This window comes from Oncorhynchus mykiss, chromosome 22, assembly GCF_013265735.2.
Source record: "Oncorhynchus mykiss isolate Arlee chromosome 22, USDA_OmykA_1.1, whole genome shotgun sequence".
NCBI lineage: Eukaryota > Metazoa > Chordata > Actinopteri > Salmoniformes > Salmonidae > Oncorhynchus > Oncorhynchus mykiss.
This window is the reverse complement of record NC_048586.1, coordinates 817,675-845,325: the sequence shown is the minus strand read 5'-3', so window position 1 is coordinate 845,325 and position 27,651 is coordinate 817,675. Positions and strand designations below refer to the sequence as shown.

The 27,651-nt window shown below is 43.1% G+C and overlaps 1 protein-coding gene across 3 annotated transcripts in view; it reads left to right on the top strand.

Moving 5' to 3' along the window:
* The window catches only part of LOC110501241 (LIM domain only protein 7), a 138,203-nt gene that overhangs the window by 7,933 nt on the left and 102,619 nt on the right, over positions 1-27,651 (top strand). For all 3 annotated transcript variants that reach the window (XM_036959617.1, XM_036959619.1, XM_036959616.1), the window contains exon 2: positions 21,975-22,044. The gene's annotated coding sequence lies outside the window, so the exon portion shown is untranslated. The remainder of the gene's footprint in view (positions 1-21,974; positions 22,045-27,651) is intronic.

Sequence of the window (27,651 nt, the reverse complement as noted above, 5' to 3'; positions counted from 1 at the left end):
ATAAAGGTAAAATAAAATAAAAAACAAAATCGTCTTCTACAGGAACAACTCTATTTAGCCAAAACTAAATATGATGATGTCCACACCAAACTAGATAAACCTGAACAGTTATCTATAAACAGGAGTGCTTAACTTGATAACATGCATGCTGTTTTGTTGAACGTTACTCAAAGTAACACGGTTCTACTCAAAACGCTGCAGACCAAAGACGATCAATTAATGAACACAATAACTAAGTTGGATGACAAATCAGCAGAACTCATTGAAGTCGCTGACCAAATGAATGATGAGAGAACTCAGGTGATGAAGATGGAAATATTGATTTCTAAGCAAGCGGAGGAAATCTCATCATTGAATCTCTCGCTCCATACTCAAAACCTCTGTCTGCAAACAATGACGGATAAGTTTGAGACCGAAAGGAGCAAGTGTGACACTCACGTGTCCAATATCAGTACTCTAAGCGCCCAAGTGGACTCTGCAATGCAGCAGAATACCACCCTTAGGTACCATCTGGAGTAAATCCAGAATGGTCACGCTCTACAGCGTGACTACCCATCCAAGCAACCGGAGCCCTGTACTCACAGGAGTAAAGATGATAGGTTTCAGACCTTGCCTCCCTCATGTGTCCCTCAGTCTTCTCCTCTTGGCTATTCGGCACTGAGTAATATGCCACCTCTTGGCCAACAACAACAAGACTTGGCTTGTGTAGAGATTGGGGCCGAAAGGCCAAGAGGAGAAGCCAACCCTCTCCGCCCGCTTGGCGCGGAATACCTTGACAAACTCGTCAAGAATTTCCCCACCTTTGACCCCTTTCCAGGTCAGCCAAACGATACTGAGACGTTCCTAGCTGACATAGAGGACGCGTTGGATGGCTACCCGAATGCTACGGGTTCAGACAGGGTTTACCTGTTGAAGCGAATGTCGAATAGACACGTGACGAGGTTAATTCGTCTACAACAGCAACACGTGCTAAATGACTACGCTAAACTTGCAACAGCTTTGAAATCAGAATTCAGTGGTTCTGCAACTCGCAAACACGATAGCTCACTGGCTAACACCGTCAAACAAGCTCGGAACGAACACCCACAAGCTTACTATCATAGGCTTCGTTCAGCTTACTTTGGCCTACTCACTGAAACAGGCATGGAAGACCTGTTACCATTTAAACAAATGTTTTGTCGAACATGTATCCCACCTTCATTACCTACTTGGGCCCTGCCGCCCACGTTGGCTTGCCTATTTTACAACTCAGAGAGCTTGCAAGCACAGCTTTTGATGCATCAAAAGTTCACAACGCTAAGAGCCCTGTGTCACGGCTATTGAAGGAGGAGGACCAAGGTGCAGCGTGGTGAGCGTACATATTCTTTATTTATATGACGCCGACAAAAACAATAAACACTAGAAAACAAACCGTGAAGCTAAAGGCTATGTGCCCTAAACAAAGTCAACTTCCCACAAAGACAGGTGGAAAAAAGGGCTACCTAAGTATGGTTCTCAATCAGAGACAACAGTAGACAGCTGTCCCCGATTAAGAACCCTACCCGGCCAAAATATAGAAATACAAATAATAGAATATAGAATACCCACCCCAACTCACACCCTGACCAAACCAAAATAGAGACATAAACAGGATCTCTAAGGTCAGGGCGTGACAACCTGACCACTTGGTTTTGAAGTTTGACCAGGAGCACTCACTCCAGTTAGAGGGTGCATTATCAGGTACTGGAGCGTTGAGAGGTGACGCGCAACAACAGTTTCTACCACGAAACCATGATTTCAATAACCTCCGCGGTCAAAATAACTGTAAAGTAAGTCGCCATTAACATGACTACCGCTACAATCGACCTGTTCGCTACGATCCTGCACCCATTGATGCGCAGAGTATACTCTGCTTCCGATGATACACCTTCCGCTTTGTTGGGGACTGTCACCCCTTACAAGGACACTAATGGTGTCAGTCCAGCAACTGACCCGATGACTCCCACTGGTGAAACACTTTGCGATATCACAGACCGATATCCCCGTCTCAGTTCGTAGGTACTGAAGAGGTTGCCACACGCGGACGCGGTGGTGACTGACATGCCTCGACCGCCACTGACTGTTTTGAAGCACAAACACTAGGAGATTTGATTGAAAGGTTACAGCCATTCTCATAACAACGCGGCCGCCGACAACTCGTACATAGGGTCCGACCTTTTTGTTTGCGCCTCAGATACCAACACCACCCGCTGGTGGGGGTGTCCCGAGACACAAAGGGGGGGAATAGTAGCCCAGACCCATGATGAGCCTCATCGAGGTCGGTGGGGTGGGGTCGAGACTATGGACAACATCGTACGAGGCCGCCAGAGCATAAATCAAATCTAGTTGTAAACTCCCCTATGAGAACAGTGAGGAGCAGACAGGCCCCTAGACGGGGATTATCTTAGAACACATCTAAGATAGTACTGAGGTGTACCACACTGGTCGTAAAGGAAGTCCAGTGGACTTGTCCACCTCCAAAACAAATGACAACAATAATCATTCCTTGCCATGTGTAGGTTCAACTACAATAAAACTAGAAAAATGCTCCAATCACAGTAGTATACTATTTCAGAATAAATTGGTAGGATAACTGGTCCCCTTGAGTACCAATACCAGCAAGTCAGTCCAGCTACAATCAGTAAAAAGGTTAGATACCTAACCAATCAAATTACCCTTGACAACAACCACATAGGAGTCACACAGAGTGCAACACACGGAAGGGAATATCCAGTGCACTCTTCCAATGGTTAACACACGTCACTAATAAATAGAATCCTCCATTTAGGAGGAAAATTATAAGAAGTAATTAACCATGATCACACCACGTACGACTGGTCCAATACTTAAAGAGTACTTCCGTCGTGAGGTTAGCTCCTCCGTGGATAACATAGCTATGAAATAGACTTCATACCAATCGCCACTACAATAGTGGAAGACACAGTGACTTGTAGTAAAAACTACTACAGACTCCCTCGACACCAATTCTGACTGACCTCCAGGCATTGACCGGAAAATTACCAGACTCATTCTGAACAAGTTGTAATCTGCCAGGATGCTTGGTTTTCTTCCCTTGACGTGCGCGCTTGTGTAAGCATAAACGCACATGCACAACGGAACATCCAATTAGGATTTATGCTACGATCACTTAAGGAACAAGCAAAATACCAGCCTTAGTAAAGTTGAACATTTACTTCTAGGCCTTTGACTCTACAGCACTCACCAGTTTTCTTCCCAGAACTCCATAGGTCATCCCCGTAGACTGCCCAAAATGAGTGCCTTACAGCTGTAAACGTATCATATAGTTATCAACTTAGGATAGTGCCTAAGCAACACACCAAGTAGGAAAACCCTAGATATGGCATTAGAGACAATGCCATGATAGTCATTTTGCCAGAACATTGGACATATATAGAATACAGTCCAATTAGATGATTTTTGTGTGAGAACTATATATGTATATCTTTTGTTTATGCTTTCATTCCTTTTCGGATCAGTTCCTTTGACACTTAAGAAGTGATAGAGCCATAAACAAAGTCCCCATACATCATCACCTAGTGCCACAATGCCGCTCATTGAGAAATGAATGTAATTATATATATTTCATGTGTGTGTGTGCGTTGTTAACATCTGCCTAAGTTACTGCCCAGATCTTCCAGTCTGGATGACAACCAGACGACCGGTCGGGAATGGTGATCCCAAATCCGGACACCCACGGCCCATTCATGTGGCGGCATGCCAAATGCGATCCCCAACCAGGACATCCCCTGGCCCTTCCTTGGGTACTTTGCAGCTTCTAGGGAACCTACCAAGGTAAACCACTAGATCGCAGCGGCGATCACCAACCGGACATCAACTGCCCATCCTTGTGGTGGACTGCTCCGCTTTCAGAGAAGCCTACCAAGTTCAACCCCAGAGGGGACTGGAACGATGATCTACAAACAGGACATCGCGTGGTCATGATTTTATGTTGATTTGTAACTTGCAGGACAAACAAGATCCAAACCACCAGGGGGGTATGTCATGACATTGCCCTCTTTGGGTACAGCGAGCACCATTCCCCTCTCTCTGTCTCCTACAACCAGGCTGCTGTGGTCAGAGAGGTCGTAAGTTCCTGGAGGATATTATCTCCTCATGGCCACAGTATAGAGAGAGAGTGAGTTTTCATAGAGAGAACAAAGGAAATTCTTCCACCTCACTTGAGGTCTGAACAACATTTATGTTCTGGAGAAGGTATAAAAGATTGGTGAAGAATCCAGCTACGAACTGGTCCAATTTTGTGAAACTCATGGGAGACAATATGGCCACATTACCATAACACTGTTTATACAATAGCCTCAGATATGAGGTATCTAATTGTTGTATGAGAGGAGTGAGTGAGAATAATACTGTTTGTGAAATTGTGTAATGTGATTTTGGACTGTTTAATGAAGGAAACTCCAATTCCCTTTTGAGTTTAACTAAATCAGAGGACCGCCCATGAGCACAGTTATGGTCTTGCGTCCTGGGACAGGCCCTTTTCTGCTCTTCCGAATAAAGTCTATCACCAGACCAGCTTTCCTCGATAACGAGAGGGCCAAAGTTTGAGAAAAGACCGAGTTTACCTCAATTACGAGATGGCTAAAGTTTGCAGACCAGCTTACCACGAGAGGGCCAAGGTTTGAGTAGAGGCCATAAACCTGAGTATAAGCTAAGGTTTGAGTAGATGGCTAAATCTTTTAACCATACCACGATAGTCTAAGAGTTTAACCACGATACCGACAGAATAAGAACAAGTCTTTGATATTAATTACTAGTCTGCAGCTAGGAATTTGGTATCATTGAACGCGAAGACCGACAACCGCCGAAACATCGATTCTATAACGACATGAATGAATGTCACTCTGAACTATCCATTCTAACCACAGGGAGGAGAGAGAGAGAGAGAGAGAGAGAGAGAACAGACTCGCCAACAGAAACCAACTTCTCAACAGAGATCCCGACGAAACAATGAGCGTAAATATATATATTGATTGCAATTATTCCCAAATGAGTGAGCGTTCATGTGCAAAGGATTACCAATTGTTATAATTATCACTCTGTCTAACAAGTCGCGATGCCCACTAGGGCACATCCCCCTACCATTTCTTTGTAAACATATCTAATTTGTTTGTTTGTGTGATGCATTTCTGTGAATTACTTAGTTAGTAAGTAAATGTTAAGATAATTGATGTATGGATGACTCATAGTGAAGACTGGGTTCTTGCAGATAACCAACAATTTACAACGTTTGGAATGAGACTAAAGTGAGGTAAAAAATAATTAATTAATCTGAAGACTAAGTGATCAGATACTAAAATATCTGAAAGTTTTATTAGGAAAATTCATACTTTGTAATCAAAATATTTTCCTTGGTGCCCCAACTTCCTAGTTAATTACAGTTACATGATTAATCAGTTTAATCACGTAATAATAATTACCGAGAATTGTTGATAAAGTTTAATCTTCAGTTTAATGCTGCCAAAGACACGACAGTAGCATTGCATTTAAATTGTTTAACTTGGGTCAAACGTTTCGGGTAGCCTTCCACAAGCTTCCCATAATAATTTGGGTGAATTTTGGCCAATTCCTCCCGACAGAGCTGTTGTAACTAAGTCAGGTTTGTAGGCCTCCTTGCTCGCACATGCTTTTTCAGTTCTGCCCACATATTGTCTATGTGATTGACTTCAGGGCTTTGTGATGGCCACTCCAATATCTTGACTTTGTTGTCCTTAAGCCATTTTGCCACAACTTTGTAAGTATGCTTGGGTCATTGTCCATTTGGAAGACCCATTTGCGATCAAGCTTTAACTTCCTGACTGCTGTCTTGGGATGTTGCTTCAATATATCCACATAATTTCCCCCCCTCGTGATGGCATCTATTTTTATGAAGTGCACCAGTCCCTCCTGCAGCAAAGCACCCCCACAACATGGTGCTGCCACCCCCGTGTTTCACGGTTGGGATGGTGTTCTTTGGCTTGCAAGCCTCCCCCTTTTTCCTCCAAACACAACAATGGTCATTATGGCCAAATAGTTATATTATTATTTAATCAAACCAGAGGACATTTCTCCAAAAGTATGATCTTTGTCCCCATGTGCAGTTGCAAACCAGTCTGGCTTTTTTATGGTGGTTTTGGAGCAGTGGCTTCTTCCTTGCTGAGCGGCCTTTTGGGTTATGTCGATATAGGACTCATTCTACTGTGGATATAGATCATTTTGTACCTGTTTCCTCCAGCATTTTCACAAGGTCCTTTGCTGTTATTCTGGGATTGATTTGCACTTTTCGCACCAAAGTACGTTCATCTCTAGGAGACAGAACAGAATGCCTCTTCTTTGTGAGCGGTATGACGGTTGCGTGGTCCCATGGTGTTTCTACTTGCATACTGTCGTGTCTTTGGCTATGCCGGATTAAGTGATATGATATGCTATTCTATAAAATAATTTATCCGTAATTAATATCACCTGATTGAGCTAATCATGTAAATGTAATTAACTAGAGATTAACTAGTAGAGCTGTTATCTTCCGAATAAACTCTTAAAGACCTAGTAATATTTTACATCAATAGCAGTCAATATCAATTGTCATCTTATTTCAGTCTCATCTGAAAGTTGTAAATTATTTTATCTGCACGAACCCTGGATAACAATTTGAATCAGCAATACAAAATTGGGTTTAATTATTTATTTACTAAATACCTAATCACACAGAATTACACATACACACAATTAATCATAACTTGATTACAAATTGCGTCATAAAGGAAAACGTCCCTCGCGGGTGGAACAGATGGGACAGCTTGTTACACAAAGAAAAAGGGCTGGGTTTGTGTGAAAGAGCAGAAAGACTGAAGGACACAGGGAGAAGCTGTGCTATCGTAAATACAGTATCTTATGCATTCTAAATTACCGGCCATTTGGAAAAGGAAAATGCAATAAATATTTACTCTGAGCTGCGCTTCAGTAGTGGTGGATGGAAGACCGTGTTGCCAAACCGAGTCCTCTGTCCTTTCAAGAATGTCTCTGGTGGTCAATTGGATAAGTCAATTGGATAAGTTGTAGTAACGTCGTTGTGTGATAGACAGGATACTCTGCCTGTTCCTTCCTAACCCTCGTTTGCAGCAGGTGTTGCTAACTCAACGGCTAGGAGGTATCACTTCTGTAGTGAAGAGTTCAAAGTTCATACCATTCGCAACCAAAGCTCACGCTGATGTTGGCTTCGTTCTGTAGTTAATATCTGAACCATTCTGACATAGGACCGTCGTCCTCACATCATCGGAACAGGAAGTTCTATTGTCGTCAAGGCGTTATATAGGAAGGGAGAAAAGGGGTGTGTTTCATAGTTTACAACCTCTGTCTCTTCTCATGGGTGGGCCACTGAGTGAGCAGCCCTATCTTATGAAAACCCACATCTCACATTTTAGAAGCTAAAATCACATTTCATCCCATCACAAATAATTTCATATTCAAACATTTAAATTGAACAAGAATTCCATGTGAATCCGATAACTCTGATGTGTAGACTTTCCACTCTAGAGTTTATGTCATCTTATCATTGATGAGAATGTCTCAGATGACAACCGAACTGACATCATATTCATTAAGTACCACCGCATATGTTCAATTGCTCGGATTACCAGAATATATTTAATTTCCCCCCATCTACTGATGTTCCCAGAATCTCTATGTTAACCAAGGGTGTTGCAAATGTAACCTCAGTAGGGTAGAGAGAGGAAAAAAGGGGGAAGAGGTATTTATGACTGTCATAAACCTACCCCCAGGCCAACGTCATGACAATACTATTGTTTGTACAGATACCAAGGATGAACCAGACTTGTGGAAGTCTACATTTTTTTTGAGGTCTTGGATGATTTCTTTTGATTTCCCCATGATGTCAAGCAAAGAGGCACTGAGTTTGAAGGTAGGCCTTGAAATACATCCAGAGGTACACCTCCAATTGACGTCAATTAGCCTATCAGAAGCTTCTAAAGCCATAACATCATTTTCTGGAATTTTCCAAGGTGTTTAAAGGCACAGTCAACTTAGTGTATGTACATTTCTGACCCACTGGAATTGTGATACAGTGAAATAATCATTCTGTAAACAATTGTTGGAAAAATGACTTGTGTCATGCACAAAGTAGATGTCCTAACCAACTTGCCAAAACTATAGTTTGTGAACAAGAAATGTGTGGAGTGGTTGAACAATGAGTTTAATGACTCCAACCTAAGTGTATGTAAACTTATTTTTTCATTTTGCACTTCTGACTCACCGATGACATGGAGAGCCACAGACCAAAGTAATTTGAAGTTCACGTACTGCTCTTGTGATGTAGAAGTTTATAGGAACAGGCTCGAGGACTGCAGTGTGAGCAAGCCAGGTTTCTCCTTCTATTTTTATAAGACACTGGTAATACTGCCATTTTAGGCATTCAGTCACATACTTCTCTGATGTGGAAGTGGCAGCACTTCAAATAAAATTTTTAAGTATTAGGTTGGCCCTCAAAGGCAACAAGCAAAAGGCAAATGTTTCATCTGTTAGGCAAGTGTCAACAGACCAGTTCTGAGCGCAGAGGTTTCAAGAACGATTTGAAAGCACTTCAAATCAAAACGTCTCTCTTGACCACCACCAGCCGTTTCAAGAAACAGCCCAAATAACATCAACCCTTTGAAAGAAGGGACCCATATCCGAGACTGAGGAAGCATTTTCTTCTATAACTCTTTACTCCAGTCATAGTTCACTTTTCCCCCAGCCCAGTTTGGTGAGAGAAGCGGTATGTTTGGGATTACAGCTAATCCGACACGGCAGGTTCAACGGAGGAGGGCAGGGCAGTCTGGGCGTTCATTTGGGTGGAGGAAAAGTACTATATTAGAGGCTGTGGGGGGGGGGGGGGGGGGGGGGGGGGGTTGTTACACCTTACATAAGAGCTTGGTCTGGGACTGTGAGAGATTACACAAACACACACACACACTTGCTAGCCCATTTATGCAGTGGGCACTGTTGATACGTAAATGTGTGTGTGTGTTGGGCTGTGATTTTGTCAGCCGGAGATTGTCATGCAAATAACTGCCGGTCTCAGGGTAATTGACCGTTAATTAACATAAACACCTTTTAGCATCTCCATGCAACCTACAAACTACTGATGTGGATCTTTGGAAAATCTACATTTTAAAAAGTCTAATAAATCTATTTAATATAGTCTCCACCATCACATTAAATCCATTATTCATTTTAGACAGGTCTAAAGAAACATGATCTGAAGAAAATGTAGCTTATTTCAAGAAGAACAGAATAGCATACTCTGAGTTGTCTGCCATATAGCTTGTGTCTGGCTATGCCATATAGCTTGTGTCTGGCTATGCCATATAGCTTGTGTCTGGCTATGCCATATAGCTTGTGTCTGGCTATGCCATATAGCTTGTGTCTGGCTATGCCATATAGTTTGTGTCTGGCTATGCCATATAGCTTGTGTCTGGCTATGCCATATAGCTTGTGTCTGGCTATGCCATATAGCTTGTGTCTGGCTATGCCATATAGCTTGTGTCTGGCTATGCCATATAGCTTGTGTCTGGCTATGCCATATAGCTTGTGTCTGGCTATGCCATATAGCTTGTGTCTGGCTATGCCATATAGCTTGTGTCTGGCTATGCCATATAGCTTGTGTCTGGCTATGCCATATAGCTTGTGTCTGGCTATGCCATATAGCTTGTGTCTGGCTATGCCATATAGCTTGTGTCTGGCTATGCCATATAGCTTGTGTCTGGCTATGCCATATAGCTTGTGTCTGGTTATGCCATATAGCTTGTGTCTGGCTATGCCATATAGCTTGTGTCTGGCTATGCCATATAGCTTGTGTCTGGCTATGCCATATAGCTTGTGTCTGGCTATGCCATATAGTTTGTGTCTGGCTATGCCATATAGCTTGTGTCTGGCTATGCCATATAGCTTGTGTCTGGCTATGCCATATAGCTTGTGTCTGGCTATGCCATATAGCTTGTGTCTGGCTATGCCATATAGCTTGTGTCTGGCTATGCCATATAGCTTGTGTCTGGCTATGCCATATAGCTTGTGTCTGGCTATGCCATATAGCTTGTGTCTGGCTATGCCATATAGCTTGTGTCTGGCTATGCCATATAGCTTGTGTCTGGCTATGCCATATAACTTGTGTCTGGCTATGCCATATAGCTTGTGTCTGGCTATGCCATATAGTTTGTGTCTGGCTATGCCATATAACTTGTGTCTGGCTATGCCATATAGCTTGTGTCTGGCTATGCCATATAACTTGTGTCTGGCTATGCCATATAGCTTGTGTCTGGCTATGCCATATAGCTTGTGTCTGGCTATGCCATATAGCTTGTGTCTGGCTATGCCATATAGCTTGTGTCTGGCTATGCCATATAGCTTGTGTCTGGCTATGCCATATAGCTTGTGTCTGGCTATGCCATATAGCTTGTGTCTGGCTATGCCATATAGCTTGTGTCTGGCTATGCCATATAGCTGTGGGTTTAACTACAGTGACAATAAAAAGTATGTGAAATAGCTGGATTTCTGCATAAATTGGTCATAAAATTTTATCTGCTCTTGATCTAGGTCACAAAAATAGAAAAAAACCGCAGTCTGCTTAAACTAATAACACACAAACAACAAACGTTTTCATGTGTTTATTGAACACACCGTGTAAACATTCACAGTGCAAGGTGCAAAAAGTATGTGAACCCCTGGGGTTCAAAGCTGATTGGAGTCAGGAGTCAGCTAACCTGGAGTCCAATCAATGAGATGAGATTGGAGATGTTGGTTAGAGCTGCCCTGCCCTATAAAAAAACACTCACAAAATTTGAGCTATTCACAAGCTGCGTTGCCTGATATTAGCCATGCCTCAAACAAAATAGATCTCAGAAGACCTAAGATTAAGAATGGTTGACATACTTTGTAACCCTTTCCAGCTTCATATATCTCTAAAAGCCTTGATGTTCACCAGTCCATGTTAAGACAAATTATCTATAAATGGAGAAAGTTCAGCACTGTTGCTACTCTCCCTAGGAGTGGCCGTCCTGCAAAGACGACTGCAAGATCACAGTGCAGAATGCTCAATGAGGTTAAGAAGAATCCTAGAGTGAAATCTCTGGAATATGCTAACATCCCTGTTGACGAGTCTACAATACTTAAAACACTAAACAATAATGGTGTTCATGGGAGGACACCACGGAAGAAGCCACTGCTGTAAAAATAAAACATATCTGCACATCTGAAGTTTGCAAAAGTGCACCTGGATGTTCCACAGCGCTACTGGCAAAATATTCTGTGAACAGATGAAACTAAAGTTGTGTTGTTTGGAAGGAACACACAACACTATGTGTAGAGAAAAAAAGGCACAGCACGCCAACATCAAAACCTCATCCCAACTGTAAAGTACGGTGGAGGGAGCATCATGGTTTGGGGCTGCTTTGCTGCCTCAGGGCCTGGACAGCTTGCTATCATCGACGGAATAATGAATTCCCAAGTTTATCAAGACATTTTGCCTAGATGATGTATTTATATGATGTATTCTGTGCTGTGATCTTGTATTCTGTGACATATCTGTCGTTCTGCCCCTGAACAGGCAGTTAACCCACTGTTCCTAGACCGTCATTGAAAATAAGAATTTGTTCTTAACTGACTTGCCTAGTTAAATAAAGGTAAAATAAAAAATAAAATATAGACAAGAAAAATACAATACTTTGTGTGTTATTAGTTTAAGCACACTATGTTTGTCTATTGTTATGACTTAGATCAGATCAAATTTGATAACCAATTTATGCAGAAATCCAGGTAATTCCAAAGGGTTCACATACTTTTTCTTGCCACTGTAGTTCATTTAGCAGGCAAGATTTGCTTAGAATTTCGTGGCATTATTTTATAATATGAAGAATATAATTGAACATAGCTGAATAAAATCAAAATAATATTTTCTCCAATCTATTTCCGAGGGCTATTCTGTTTTGAGCAGTTAACAAAGAAACAGCTCCTCCTATATGCTTAATTTAGAGTTATTTATGTAACTTTAGTTGTGATACAAACGTTGGGCTATATGTTTAGATTTTGTATACATTCTAAGGTTGCATGATGTGACTAATAACGATTTGAAAAAAGTTACATGAAAGGCATGAGCTGCACACACTTCATCAGTCTCTTATTCACAATTTGACAACAAGCACTTGATAATATTTTCACCCATCAGACTATTCTTAATTTAATCTGGTCTTTACATATAGCCTATGGGTGGATTTTTTTTATATTTAGAATGGCACACACAAAAAAAGTAATCCATAGCCTGCACTCGAATAGTGAATGGAGCTTACATGCGGTTGTTTTTAATATGCAAGCATAGGCAGCATATCAAGCATCGCAGGAAAAACGTTAGGAAAGCAAATGCTTGTTTCTGTAGAGAAGATAATGAAAAGACATTGTCTTTTAGTTTATCCAAATTCTCAATTTAATTGAGCGAACAACAGTATAGCCTATTTTATTGGCACCAGTGCACACTGCACATTTTCACTATCGTTGTTGGGTCAGTGCTACATAAGTCTGTTTCTTGACAGTTTCCTCCTGTTTAGATGAATGTCATTTTCTGTATCTCCCCTTCTCGTAGGCCTATTATATGGACAAGGTCGTTTTTATTGATCTGTTTGTCATTGTCTGGAGAGTAAGACCCTGTAATTTGTCCTATTAAAAAAAGATTCTGATTATGTCACCAGTCATATAAAGTTAAGTTAAAATAAATTAATGTTAGCAGGCAATATTAACAAGTGCAAGCAGAGTCGGGGTATATGCAGCAGTTTGGGCCACCTGGCTTGTTGCGAACTATGTGAAGACTGTAATTAATTAGCCAGAATGTTACATAATTATGACATAACATTGAAGGTTGTAACAGCAATATTTAGACTTAGGGATGCCACCTGTTCGATACAATACGTAACGGTTCCGTATTTCACTGAAAGGATAAACAATTTGTTTTCGAAATGATAGTTTCCGGATTTCAAATCAAAGTTTAAATCAAATCAAAGTTTATTTGTCACGTGCGCCAAATACAACAGGTGTAGACCTTACAGTGAAATGCTTACTTACAGGCTCTAACCAATGGTGCGGAAAAAAAGGTATGTGTGTGTGTGTGTGTGTGTGTGTGTGTGTGTGTGTGTGTGTGTGTAGGTAAGTAAAGAAATAAAACAACAGTAAAAAGACATTTGAAAAAAGAGTAGCAAGGCTATATACAGACACCTGTTAGTCAGTCTTATTGAGGTAGAATGTACATGTAGGTATCGTTAAAGTGACTATGTATATATGATGAACAGAGAGTAGCAGAAGCGTAAAAAGAGGGGTTGGCGGGTGGTGGGACACAATGCAGATAGCCCCGGTTAGCCAATGTGCGGGAGCACTGGTTGGTCGGGCCATTTAGGTTGTATGTACATGAATGTATAGTTAAAGTGAGTATGCATATAAGATAAACAGAGAGTAGCAGCAGTGTAAAAGAGGGGTTGGGGGGAGCACACAATGCAAATAGTCTGGGTATCCATTTGATTACTTGTTCAGGAGTCTTATGGCTTGGGGATAGAAACTTTAGAAAACCCTTTTTGTCCTAGACTTGGCACTCCGGTACCGCTTGCCATGCGGTAGTAGAGAGAACAGTCTATGACTGGGGTGGATGGGGTCTTTGAAAATTTTTAGGGCCTTCCTCTGACACCACCTGGTGTAGAGGTCCTGGATGGCAGGCAGCTTTGCCTCAGTGGTGTACTGGGCCGTACGCATTACCCACTGAAGTGCCTTGCGGTCGGAGGCTGAGCAATTGCCGTACCAGGCAGTGATGCAACCGGTCAGGATGCTCTCAATGTTGCAGCTGTAGAACCTTTTGAGGATCTCAGGACCCATGTCAAATCTTTTTAGTTTCCTGAGGGGAGAATAGGCTTTGTCATGCCCTCTTCATGACTGTCTTGGTGTGTTTGGACCAATCTAGTTTGTTGTTGATGTGGAAACCAAGGAATTTGAAGCTCTCAACCTGCTCCACTACAGCCCCGTCGATGAGAATGGGGACGTGCTGGGTGCTCCTTTTCCTGTAGTCCACAATCATCTCCTTTGTCTTGGTTACGTTGAGGGATAGGTTGTTATTCTGGAACAACCCGGCCAGGTCTCTGACCTCCTCCCTATAGGCTGTCTCGTCGTTGTCGGTGATCAGGCCTACCACTGTTGTGTCGTCAGCAAATAATGATGGTGTTGGTGCTGTGCCTGGCCATGCAATCGTGGGTGAACAGGAAGTACAGGAGGGAACTGAGCACGCACCCCTGGGGAGCTCCAGTGTTGAGGATCAGCGTGGCAGATGTGTTGCTACCTACCCTCACCACCTGGGGGCAGCCTGTCAGGAAGTCCAGGATCCAGTTGCAGAGGGAGGTGTTTAGTCCCAGGACTAGAACTTGGTTTTCCAGGGAGGTGATTTGGGTGCGTAACTGGACACAATCTGAAAATAACAGCGTGTGTCGCCCTTATATTTTGCCCCTCTGTCAATTGTGCTGTTTTTTCAGTGAGTGTCCTTTTTGAAGGTACACTTTAAAGGGGAAGGGAACAATGGATTGGGGCTTGCCCCGACGGATCCCTGAGACCTCACTGGCAGGTCTGGGTGGGTAGGGCCTGTTCTTCCTTTTTGTGTGTGTCTGTGTGCATGTGCCTGTGTGTCTGTCTGTGCTTCTGCACGTGTGTGCAAAAGGCAATTCTAGGTCTTGTGGCATATTTTGTTTAAACTATCCCCAATTTAATAGAATTGCTACCCTTTGCATGCACAGTGCCATCACATGTGTAGTGCACTCTTCCATCACATGTACAGCTGAATCTCAAGATCTTGCACACTAATGAGATGCTATTGAGCCCACACTACTACACTGTCTGAGCCAAGAACTACATGCTTTCTGTTAAGTTTTGATTACAATACTGGGTGTGGTGAATATATTTTATATATTGAGTCTGCTAACTGAGGTGTGTTAATTCACCTGTTTCCATACATGTTTCATTTTAAAACATTTATCTTACAAAGGAGTTGTTTAATCTAACTGCTTAGCTATGTATATGTACATGGAATTGTATTTTATTTTTTTACTAATTGTTTTCTAATCTTTACAGGAAAATGCCACGGGCACTATCTGATGTGTGGAGACATTTCACTGCAGCTAATGTAGGAGGAAAAGCTGTGTACATACGCAAATACTGTGCCAAATCATATGTGAAGAATGCAACAAAGACGCAGAATCATCTGGCCAAGTGCATAAAGTTCCCTCAGCGCTCACAACAAGCAACCTCTAACAAAAGTCCCTCTACATCTATTCGAGGTAAAAATGATGAATCAGACACCTTATCGACAGCAACAGCTCATGGTCCTCCTGGAATCAGAAGTTTTTTTGACTCAATGGAGGAACGTAGTCAGAGAAATGCTGATGAATGTCTTGCTCGAGCTGTGTATGCAACTGGTTCACCTCTGATGTTCGCAGGCAATGCGTATTGGAAGAGATTTCTGAATGTTCTTCACCCAGCATACACCCCTCCAACCAGACATGCTTTATCTACTCATTTGCTGGATGCAGAGTTCAAGAGAGTTCAAGTGAAGGTCAAGCAAATCATAGAGAAAGCTGTATAGCAATCATCTCTGATGAGTGGTTGAATGTTCGTGGGCAAGGAATAATTAACTACATCTCCACCCCCCAACCAGTATTCTACAAGAGCACAGACCCCAGGGACAACAGAGACACCGGTCTTTACATTGCAGATGAGCTGAAGGCAGTCATCCATGACCTTGGACCACAGAAGGTATTTGCACTGGTGACAGACAATGCTGCAAACTTGAAGGCTGCTTGATCTAAAGGAGTCCTACCCTCATGTCACATCCATTGGCTGTGCTGCTCATGCATTGAATCTGTTCCTCAAGGAGATCATGGAACTGAAAACAATGGATACACCCTACAAGAGAGCCAAGAAAATGGTTAGGAATATGAAGTGTGATCAAGTTATAGCAACAATCTACATCACCAAGCAAAGTGAGAAGAATAAGAGCACCACATTGAAGCTTCCCAGCAACACCCGTTGGGGTGGTGTTGTCATCATGTTTGACAGTCTCCTGGAGGGGAAGGAGTCTCTCCAAGAAATGGCCATATCACAGTCTGCCGATATGGACAGCCCCATCAAGAGGATCAGTCTGGGCGGTCTGGCGAAGTACACTTCCAAGCAAGGGCTTTGGGATGGAAATATATTATATGGCAGTCGTGCCAACATATCTCATCAGCCACCTGGCGGAAGGGACTTTGTGGATCTGAGGCTCTTTCCCGTTGTCTCCATCATCAGCTGCCTTAGAGCGCAACTGGTCCTTGTTTGGGAACACACACCAAATCATGCAACAGGCTGACCAATATAACGGTTGAGAAAGTGGTGTCCATCCGGGCAAATTTGAGTTTTTTTGAGCCTGACAAAGAAGCCATCCTGTGACAGTGAAGATGAGGCCTCAGAATCTGATGTTCAAGAGGTGGACATGGAGGAGGTCCAGGGAGAAGACATGGAAGCCTGAGAGGAAGACAACCAAAGCTTTTTACAGATGTATGTCGAAAATGTTTTTGGGAGATACGATGGATCATTGGGGATCATTCAATATTCCCTTTTGATGTTCAGTGAAATCATCCCATGTCAACTAATTTAATTAAAGTTCAATTTGTAATTAAATAGTTTTTTTTCTTTTTCTATTGGTTTGCAATGATGTCTACTTATGATAAGGTAAAAGGTTTCTGTTTCTGTCTCCATATGATATGGTAAATATATCCAATGCAAAAAAACATCTACATTTAAATGGTATTAATATTGATTTACATTTATTTCTGTTAATTGCCATATATTCCATTAATTCCCACTGAAAGTTTCCACCTCTGAATATTCCCCAAAATGTGCAACCCTGTGTGGGTTCCAGTCTGTGTGTTTTGACCACAACAATGGCCTGTTTCTCTTGCTCTGTGTTCCTTCAGCAGTGGTTTGAGATCATGGGAAAGGCATGAAGATGTAACATTGTGCGTGTGTTCCTCTTTACTCTAGATGCTAGCTTATAGCCCCTGTGGTCTGCCTGGCTGGCTCCAGAACAGTTTATAGCACTCCCCTTTTCTGTTGACTGGGGACCTTTTTTATAGGAGAAAACACACTAAGTTACTCACTGACTCAGACTCTGAAACCTGAACTGAACTTTCACTCTGCAGGAATTTAGTGGAGGAGACTGAGAAGGAAAGAGCAACGCAGAGTGTCCTACTGTTGTCTACATCCTAACTTTCTTCTCTAGGTTAACTACGTCTCTCTGTCTTTTCATCCCATTTACAGGGAGTAACCAATAATTTTTGGGGGAGTGACAACTTCCGATCTGCACTGGAGAACTGAGTTTTGTTGTGTGACTAAGTACTCCTGCTTATCCCAGGTCTCTCCTCCCTCTCTGCCCCTCCCCCAGACCCTACTACTTCCATGTGAAGTAGGTCTCTCTCCACCCTCTCTGCCCCTCCCCCATACCTCTACTACTTCCATGTGAAGTAGGTCTCTCCACCCTCTCTGCCCCTCCCCCAGACCCTACTACTTCCATGTGAAGTAGGTCTCTCTCCACCCTCTCTACCCCTCCCCCAGACCTCTACTACTTCCATGTGAAATAGGTCTCTCCTCCCTCTCTGCCCCTCCCCCAGACCTCTACTACTTCCATGTGAAGTAGGTCTCTCTCCTCCCTCTCTGCCCCTCCCCCAGACCTCTACTACTTCCATGTGAAGTAGGTCTCTCCTCCCTCTCTGCCCCTCCCCCAGACCTCTACTACTTCCATGTGAAGTAGGTCTCTCCTCCCTCTCTGCCCCTCCCCCAGACCTCTACTACTTCCATGTGAAATAGGTCTCTCCTCCCTCTCTGCCCCTCCCCCAGACCTCTACTACTTCCATGTGAAGTAGGTCTCTCCTCCCTCTCTGCCCCTCCCCCAGACCTCTACTACTTCCATGTGAAGTAGGTCTCTCCTCCCTCTCTGCCCCTCCCCCAGACCTCTACTACTTCCATGTGAAGTAGGTCTCTCCTCCCTCTCTGCCCCTCCCACAGACTTCTACTACTTCCATGTGAAATAGGTCTCTCCTCCCTCTCTGCCCCTCCCCCAGACCTCTACTACTTCCATGTGAAGTAGGTCTCTCTCCTCCCTCTCTGCCCCTCCCCCAGACCTCTACTACTTCCATGTGAAATAGGTCTCTCTCCCCTCTCTGCCCCTCCCCCAGACCTCTACTACTTCCATGTGAAATAGGTCTCTCCTCCCTCTCTGCCCCTCCCCCAGACCTCTACTACTTCCATGTGAAGTAGGTCTCTCTCCTCCCTCTCTGCCCCTCCCCCAGACCTCTACTACTTCCATGTGAAGTAGGTCTCTCTCCTCCCTCTCTGCCCCTCCCCCAGACCTCTACTACTTCCATGTGAAGTAGGTCTCTCCTCCCTCTCTGCCCCTCCCCCAGACCTCTACTACTTCCATGTGAAGTAGGTCTCTCCTCCCTCTCTGCCCCTCCCCCAGACCTCTACTACTTCCATGTGAAGTAGGTCTCTCCTCCCTCTCTGCCCCTCCCACAGACTTCTACTACTTCCATGTGAAATAGGTCTCTCCTCCCTCTCTGCCCCTCCCCCAGACCTCTACTACTTCCATGTGAAGTAGGTCTCTCCTCCCTCTCTGCCCCTCCCCCAGACCTCTACTACTTCCATGTGAAATAGGTCTCTCCTCCCTCTCTGCCCCTCCCCCAGACCTCTACTACTTCCATGTGAAGTAGGTCTCTCTCCTCCCTCTCTGCCCCTCCCCCAGACCTCTACTACTTCCATGTGAAATAGGTCTCTATCCCCTCTCTGCCCCTCCCCCAGACCTCTACTACTTCCATGTGAAATAGGTCTCTCCTCCCTCTCTGCCCCTCCCCCAGACCTCTACTACTTCCATGTGAAATAGGTCTCTCCTCCCTCTCTGCCCCTCCCCCAGACCTCTACTACTTCCATGTGAAGTAGGTCTCTCTCCTCCCTCTCTGCCCCTCCCCCAGACCTCTACTACATCCATGTGAAATAGGTCTCTCTCCCCTCTCTGCCCCTCCCCCAGACCTCTACTACTTCCATGTGAAGTAGGTCTCTCTCCTCCCTCTCTGCCCCTCCCCCAGACCTCTACTACATCCATGTGAAATAGGTCTCTCCTCCCTCTCTGCCCCTCCCCCAGACCTCTACTACATCCATGTGAAATAGGTCTCTCTCCCCTCTCTGCCCCTCCCCCAGACCTCTACTACTTCCATGTGAAATAGGTCTCTCTCCCCTCTCTGCCCCTCCCCCAGACCTCTACTACTTCCATGTGAAATAGGTCTCTATCCCCTCTCTGCCCCTCCCCCAGACCTCTACTACTTCCATGTGAAGTAGGTCTCTCTCCTCCCTCTCTGCCCCTCCCCCAGACCTCTACTACTTCCATGTGAAATAGGTCTCTCTCCCCTCTCTGCCCCTCCCCCAGACCTCTACTACTTCCATGTGAAATAGGTCTCTCTCCCCTCTCTGCCCCTCCCCCAGACCTCTACTACTTCCATGTGAAGTAGTGTTACTGAGATTTCCCAGTGCCAAATTAACTATAGAATGTGTTAAACCACCTTTTGATTTACATGTAAGATACCAAACCAAAGTTTTTATTGTTAGTGTTTCAATGTCATATTCTGCTTTGTCCCATCTTGTTTTTGCTACGATGTCTTGTTACTTAGATTTCCCAGAGCAGAATGTTACTAGTAGAACCCCACAAAGATAATTCAGTTTCCTGGGATTGCTGTAGTTGAAACCACAGTGGAAAGCAAAGCAGTGCTGGATTAACCTTGATGAATTTCAGAACACTTAACTCATGTGGAAGGAAATGTTAGCATAACATTATGAAAAGGTTGTGTGCATGCGTGCATCTTCTTTGTGTGTGTGTGTGTGTGTGTGTGTTTTATTGCTGTGCCCTTACACCATGGTGTTGTTTCAGTGACTCAGATGAGGGCTGTAATTACCACAGGCCGTTGCTAAATCTCCCTGACCGCTTGGGAGGTTCACTCTAAAGCACAGACAGACAGACCCTCATTCTGCTGATCTCAACCTGACTCTACTTTTTACCACCCTCAGGAGAATGGCAGACACGTAGTCACTCAGGCACTTCTCAATGTTTTCTCAATTTCTATGGAAGTAGTCTTCAGTACTATTAGCCTGGTCCCAGATCTGTTTGTGCTTTATAGTCAACTCCTATGGTAGTTGTCATGTTTTGCATTACAATAACCTCAGGCGTTGGCAAGACAGCACAAACGCATCAGGGACCAGGCTCCAGTGCAAGTTGTCATACTCCAAACCAAAATAACACATGTATTATGTGAGAACTGCATTGTGTAGTAGTTATGTTTACTGACGGATGAAGCCCTGAACTATCTAACCATTGTTGGCTTAACCTAATCAGCAATGGCACAACAAGGCATCAAAAATGGTGATACTTGATCATATAAATCTCATCAAACTCATTACACCATCACACTTCTATGTTTAACATCCATTTTCCTAGATGGATAGTTTCTTCGTGTTTCAATGTCTCATTACAATGACCTGGTCACAAAGGTCAGTGTTTCACACTCTCCTAGATCATTAGTAAGTGCAAAACCTGACATTAAAGTTGGAACCTCCGTGTCTGCCAGCTTTTCTCTTCTCTCGGCTCCTCTCCTCTGTTTTTAAATAAAATCAAGTCACACATTTCATACAAAAAAAGTCCTTCCCATAAAATTATAAAGTGAGAAAGATAAAATAAAAAAACTAATCAGGTTTGGGGTCAATTCCATTTCAATTTAGAAAGTAAATAAAATTCATATTCCTAATGTTCTTCATTGAAAAGCATTGAAGAGAATTATAATTGTAATTTCAGTGTACTTCCTGAATTGACTGGAAGTTAAATGACTCTGACTCTGAACACGGCATTTCCTCTACTTTCTTCTCTCCTCCCTCTCTACCCTCACCACCTTACCTCTCAGCCCCCCCCCCCCCCCCCCCCCCCCCCCCCCCCTCCCTCTCTCTTCTTCTCCCCTCATGTCCAACCCAAGGAGCTGGATACATGGCGGCAATCTGCAGGAAGGGATGGAATCACTTCCTTCCCACCATTGTCTGCACAGTTGCTGTTCGTGTTTTGTCTTCTGTTCAACTATATTATCCCATTTGAATTAAGGCAGCTCTTGATACCCAAATCATTCAGTAGGAGTTAAAAGAAACTGCCATAGCACATTCGGTGTGGTCCTAACCTATTGCTACTGTAGGAGCGTTGCTCTCTGGCCACACCTGCTTATTATATTAGGGTGAACAGGCTTTAGTTACCAAAAGTTAAGCCTCTGATTACACTGTAATACCATAGGAGTTTACACTGTTTTCTAGAAGAGAGGGAGAGCGAGAGTGAAAGGTAGCCTGGTCCCAGATGCTGTATTGCCATGGCAACGACCATAGAAGTTAGCTACAGGACAAACAGATCTGGGACCAGTCTAAGTGAGAGGTGGGTGTTGTAGTGAAATGGGTTGTTTCAAGAGAGCAGGGCATGTTTGCAGGTTTTCTGCATTAGAGACTCAGCCTGTTTCTCAAATGGCATCCCATTTCCTACATAGGGCACTTAGTTTGAACAGAGCCCTATAGGCCAATATATAGGGAATAGGGTGCAATTTGGGATGCAAACTCAGCCTGTTTCCCTTGTAGCGCCGTGGCCATTAGGTAAATTGGAGCCAGGTGGCCACAATTTTAAAGGAAATCGTAAACGCATGCAGCACACACAGACAATTGTAACTGTTTGTGTTCCTCAACCCCGGTAATCAGAACCAAGCAAGCAACCGATGACCACTCTCTTACTATTTCTTTCTCTCTCTCTCTCTCTCGTTCTCTCCATCCAGTCTGATCAACAGGATCAAACCAGGCATCATCAAGAGGGTGAACAGACTCTCCACACCAATTGCTGGACTGGTAAGTGTCATTCACATCTTTAATATTCAAAGCAGAGCTGGGTCAAATACCTATATAGAATACTTTCAAGCACACACAATTAGTATTTGGAAGCATTACCATTAAATTGTTTAACTTGAGTCAAACGTTTCGGGTAGCCTTTCACAAGCTTCCTACAATAAGTTGGGTGAATTTTGTCCCATTCCTCCTGACAGAGCTGTTGTAACTGAGTCAGGTTTGTTGAACTTGCTCGCACACACTTTTTCAGTTCTGCCCACAATAGTTCTATTAGGATTGAGGTCAGGGCTTTGTGATAGCCACTCCAATACCTTGACTTTGTTGTCCTTAAGCCATTTTGCCACAATGTTGGAAGTATTCTTGGGGTCATTGTCCATTTGGAAGACCCATTTGCGATCAAGCTTTAACTTCCTGACTGATGTCTTGAGATATTTCTTCAATATATCCATATCATTTTATTTCTTCGTGATTCCATCTAATTTGTGAAGTGCACCAGTCCAGCAAAGCACCCCCACAGCATGATGCTGCTACCCCCATGCTTCACGGTTGCGATGGTGTTCTTCAGCTTGCATACCTCCTCCTTTTTCCTCCAAACATAACGATGGTCATTATGGCCAAACAGCTCTATTTTTGTTTCATCAGACAAGAGGACATTTCTCCAAAAAGTACGATCTTTCTCCCCATGTGCAGTTGCAAACCGTAGTCTGGATTTTTTATGGCGGTTTTGGAGCAGTGGCTTCTTCCTTGCTGAGTGGCCTTTTCAGGTTATGTCGATATAGGACTTGTTTTACTGTGGATATAGATACTTTTGGACCTGTTTCCTCCAGCATCTTCACAAGGTCCTTTGCTGTTGTTCTGGGATTGATTTGCACTTTTCACACCAAAGTAAGTTCATCTCTAGGAGACAGAACGCGTCTCCTTCCTGAGTGGTATGACGGCTGTGTGATCCCATGGTGCTTATACTTGCGTACTATTGTTTGTACAGATGAACGTGGTACCTTCAGGCATTAGGAAATTGTTCCCAAGGATGAACCAGACTTGTGGAAGTCTACAATTTTCTTTTGAGGTCTGATTTCTTTTGATTTTCCCATGATATCAAGCAAAGAGGCACTGAGTTTGAAATACATCCACAGGTACACCTCCAATTGACTCAAATTATGTCATTTGGCCTATCAGAAGCTTCTAATGCCATTATTTTCTGGGATTTTCCAAGGTGTTTAAAGGCACAGTCAACTTAGTGTATGTAAACTTCTGACCCACTGGAATTGTGATACAGTGAATTATAAGTGAAATAATCTGTCTGTAAACAATTGTTGGAAAAATTACTTGTGTCATGCACAAAGTAGATGTCCTAGCCGACTTGCCAAAACTATAGTTTGTTAACAAGAAATGTGTGGATTGGTTGAAAAACAAGTTTTAATGACTCCAACATAAGTGTTTATAAACTTCCGACCTCAACTGTGTATATATATTTTTTTTATCTACACACAATACCCCATAATGACAAAGCAAAAAAAAACGTTTTTTAGAAATGTTTGCAAATGTATATAAAAAAACTGAAATATAACATTTACATAAGTATTCAGACCCTTTAATCAGTACTTTGTTGAAGCACCTTTGGCAGCGATTACAGCCTTGAGTCTTCTTGGGTATGACGCTACAAGCTTGGCACAACTGTATTTGAATAGTTTCTCCCATTCTTCTCTGCAGATCCTCTCAAGCTCTGTCAATTTGCATGGGGAGCTATTTTCAGGGCCCTCAAGAGATGTTCGATCCGGTTCAAATCCGGGCTGTGGCTGGGCCACTCAAGGACATTCAAAGACTTGTCCTGAAGCCACTCCTGTGTTGTCTTGGCTGTGTTCTTATGGTCGATCTCCTGTTTGAAGGTGAACCTTTGCCCCAGTTTGAGGTTTTGAGCACTCTGGAGCAGGTTTTCATCTCTGTACTTTGTTCCATTTATCTTTCCCTCGATCCTGACTAGTCTCCCAGTCCCTGCCGCTGAAAAACATCCCCACAGCATGATGCTGCCATCACCATGATTCATCGTAGGGATGGTGACAGGTTTCCTGCTGACGTGACGCTTGGCATTCAGGCCAAAGAGTTCAATCCTGGTTTCATCAGACCAGAGAATCTTGTTTCTCATGGTCTGAGAGTCGTTTAGGTGCCTTTTGGCAAACTCCAAGCGGGCTCTCATGTGCCTTTTACTGAGGAGTTGCTTCCATCTGGCCACTCTACCATATAGGCTTATCGAGTGCTGCAGAGATGGTTGTCCTTCTGGAAGGTTCTCTTATTTCCACAGATGAACTCTGGAGCTCTATGAGTGACAACCTCCCTGACCAAGGCCCTTCTCCCCCGATTGCTATGGCCAGCTCTAGGAAGAGTCTTGGTGGTTCCAAATTTCTTCCATTTAAGAATGATGGTGGCCACTGTGTTCTTAGGAACCATCATTGCTGCAGAAATGTTTTGGTACCCTTCTGTGCCTCGGCACAATCCTGTCTCGGAGCCCTACGGACAATTCCTTTGACCTCATGGTTTGGTTTTTGCTCTGACATGCACTGTCAATTGTGGGGCCTTATATAGACAGGTGTGTGCCTTTCCAAATCATGTCCAATCAATTGAATTTACCACCGGTGGACTCCAATCAAGTTGAAAAAACATCTCAATGATGATCAATGGAAACAGGATGCACCTAAGCACAATTTCAAATCTCATAGCAAAGGGTCTGAATACTTATATAAATAAGGTATTTCTGTTTTCGCTTTGTCATTATGGGTATTGTGTGTAGATTGATGAGGAAAAAACAACTATTTAATCCATTTTAGAATAAGGCTGTAACGTAACAATGTGGAAAGAGTCAAGGGTTCCGAATACCATGACTTTTGAAATGCTTATTTGAATAACATAACACATTTTAGAATGTAGTCTTTATGTAGCCTATGGCGCATTGAGCTACTGCTGCTCAAGATGTCAAGTAACTTTGATATTGTTTACAGTTGCTCACTGTTAACGTAGCCTACAGTTCCGAGGACACACAAAGTGTTTGTTTTCTTATGAAGCTCATTTTCTCTCTCATGGGCTATGGATTTTGAGTTGCGTTTCTCATTAAAAGGCATTTTATTATCATAGCGCATTTAGCCCTTCGGTCAGCCTGGACCGTTTGTATAGTATGCTTCCTTTATTGTGTTATAAGAATATCTTGTGTGTTTTTGTTCTTCCTTGTTGTTTTCTTTCATTTTATTGTTATTAACTTTGTTGGGGTTAGAGCTTGCAAGAGGCATTTCACTATACTTGTGCATATGACATTAAAACTTGAAACTTGACAATGGTATGCTATTTACCCCACTAGTGATTAGCCTACAAGTGAGCATCAACGGAAGATTCACAGGACCTGACACAGATCAATGCAAAACATTTAAAAAAAACTTTTTGGGGAACATAATCAATTCTATAATGCTGAATATTATTATTTCACTGTTGCTGTTAACCTAGGCTGATGTTAGCCAACAGCTACTGTAACAGCCCCCTGAAACTGCTCATTGTCTGCTGTTGTGGCATTTTGCATCATTCTGATTGGTCAAGAGTAGAGACATAAAATATTTTTTATATATATATAATATTTTTATTTTTTTTTGACTATCTACATTATTCAAATAGTGAAATCATTTAGAATGCCCATCCCTAGGTTACTGTACTTTACATTCAAAAACACTCTGTCACATCAAATATCAGCATTTGACAGTTCATTCTAGTTCAACTGCAATCTCTCTCCCAATGCATTGGGGCTACAGTATGTCTGTGGAGAACGCGTTGGTAAGATCTGAGGAGTTAAGAAGTATTGGAGTTGTGTTGACAGCTGACATGCTCGGAGGTATACTGTCGGTGTTGGGAAGAACTACCTGTCTGCTCCACTAAACTGTCTCCCTACATATTCATCCACACTAATAAGTGTAGTGAAATGGGAGTAGCCTGAAAGACCAGTGGACATATTGGAGCACACCTTAAATTGTGGGATGCCAGCTGTGCTAAAGGCATTGTTCAATCAAAACCGCAACCTGGAAAGGGTGATTGTTTTGTACCTGCAGTGTGAGAGTATGGGGATTTTTTTCATCAATGAATGGAGATTAAACTTATCTAACATTGTTAAACATGTTCATTTTCAGCATGGATGTTTTTTTTCATTCTAGCATTTTCTGAATTTTTAATTTTTTTTTAAATGTGTGAAAAGGGTACAACAAAAACCAGGCAGACATTTCCTAATGGTGGGAAGGAACCTGAATCTGAGGCCACCGTGTCCTGACTTGAAGCATAGAACAAGCTCATCACTAAGCTCAGGGCCCTGGGTCTGAACCCCTCCCTGGGCAACTGGGTCCTGATATTCCTGATGGGCCCGACCACGGGTGGTGAAGGTAGGCAACAACATCTCCTCCACACTGATGTTCAACACGGGGGGCCCCACAGGTGTTCGTGCTCACCTCCCTCCTGTACTCGGTGTAAACTCATGACTATGTGGCCATACACGTCTCGAACTCAGCCAAGTTTGCTAACGACACAACAGTAGTAGGCCTGATTAACAACAGCGACAAGACAGCCTACCGGGAGGAGGTGAGAGCCCTGGCGGAGTGTAGGGTCCTATAAAATCTGTAGAAAACGCGGACGGAATCACGGAATCCAGACAATAAAACGGATTTCAACAATATTCAAAAATGTATTGAACTTAGTAGGTAATCAACTACACTGAACAAAAATATAAATTCAACATGTTAGGTCCCATGTTTTATGAGCTGAAATTTAAGATCCCAGAAATGTACCAAACTCACAAAAAGCGTATTTGTCTAGAAATGTTGACACACATTTGTTTACATCCGTGTTAGTGAGCATCTCCTTTGCCAAGATAATCCATCCACCTGACAGGTGTGTCTTATCATTAAACAGCATGATCATTACACAGGTGCCCCTTGTCCTGGGAACAATAAAAAGCCACTCAAATGTGCAGTTTTGTCACACAACACAATGCCACAGATGTCTCAAGTTGAGGGAGTGTGCAGTTGGCCTGCTGACTGCAGGAATGTCCACCAGAGTTGTTGCCAGAGAATTTAAAGGGAAGCGTGCTTGTCGTCCTCACCAGGGTTTTGACCTGACTACAGTTTGGTGTCACAACTGACTTCAGTGGGCAAATGCTCACCTTTGATGGCCACTGGCTTGCTGGAGAAGTGTGCTCTTCGCGGATGAATCCCAGTTTCAACTGTACCGGGTAGATGGCAGACAGTATTATTCTGTAATGTAGAAAATAGTAAAGATAACAAAAAACCCTGGAATGAGTAGTCTAAACGTTTGACTGGTACTGTATGTATATACTTTATTATAGTCATGGCTCATCATATGTAGCCATACCCCTTTTTTATTCATATACTCTCCATTCTGTCTATACACACCATTCACATAAATATATACATTTATTTATATTCTGGACTCTGACATTACTCATTCTGATACATTTGTCTATAATTTCTTGTTATTTTTTAAAAACTTTTGGATTCGGTGTTGTTTTTGTATTGCTAGATATGGCTGCATTGTTGGAGCTATGAACATAAGCATTTCACTACACCTGCG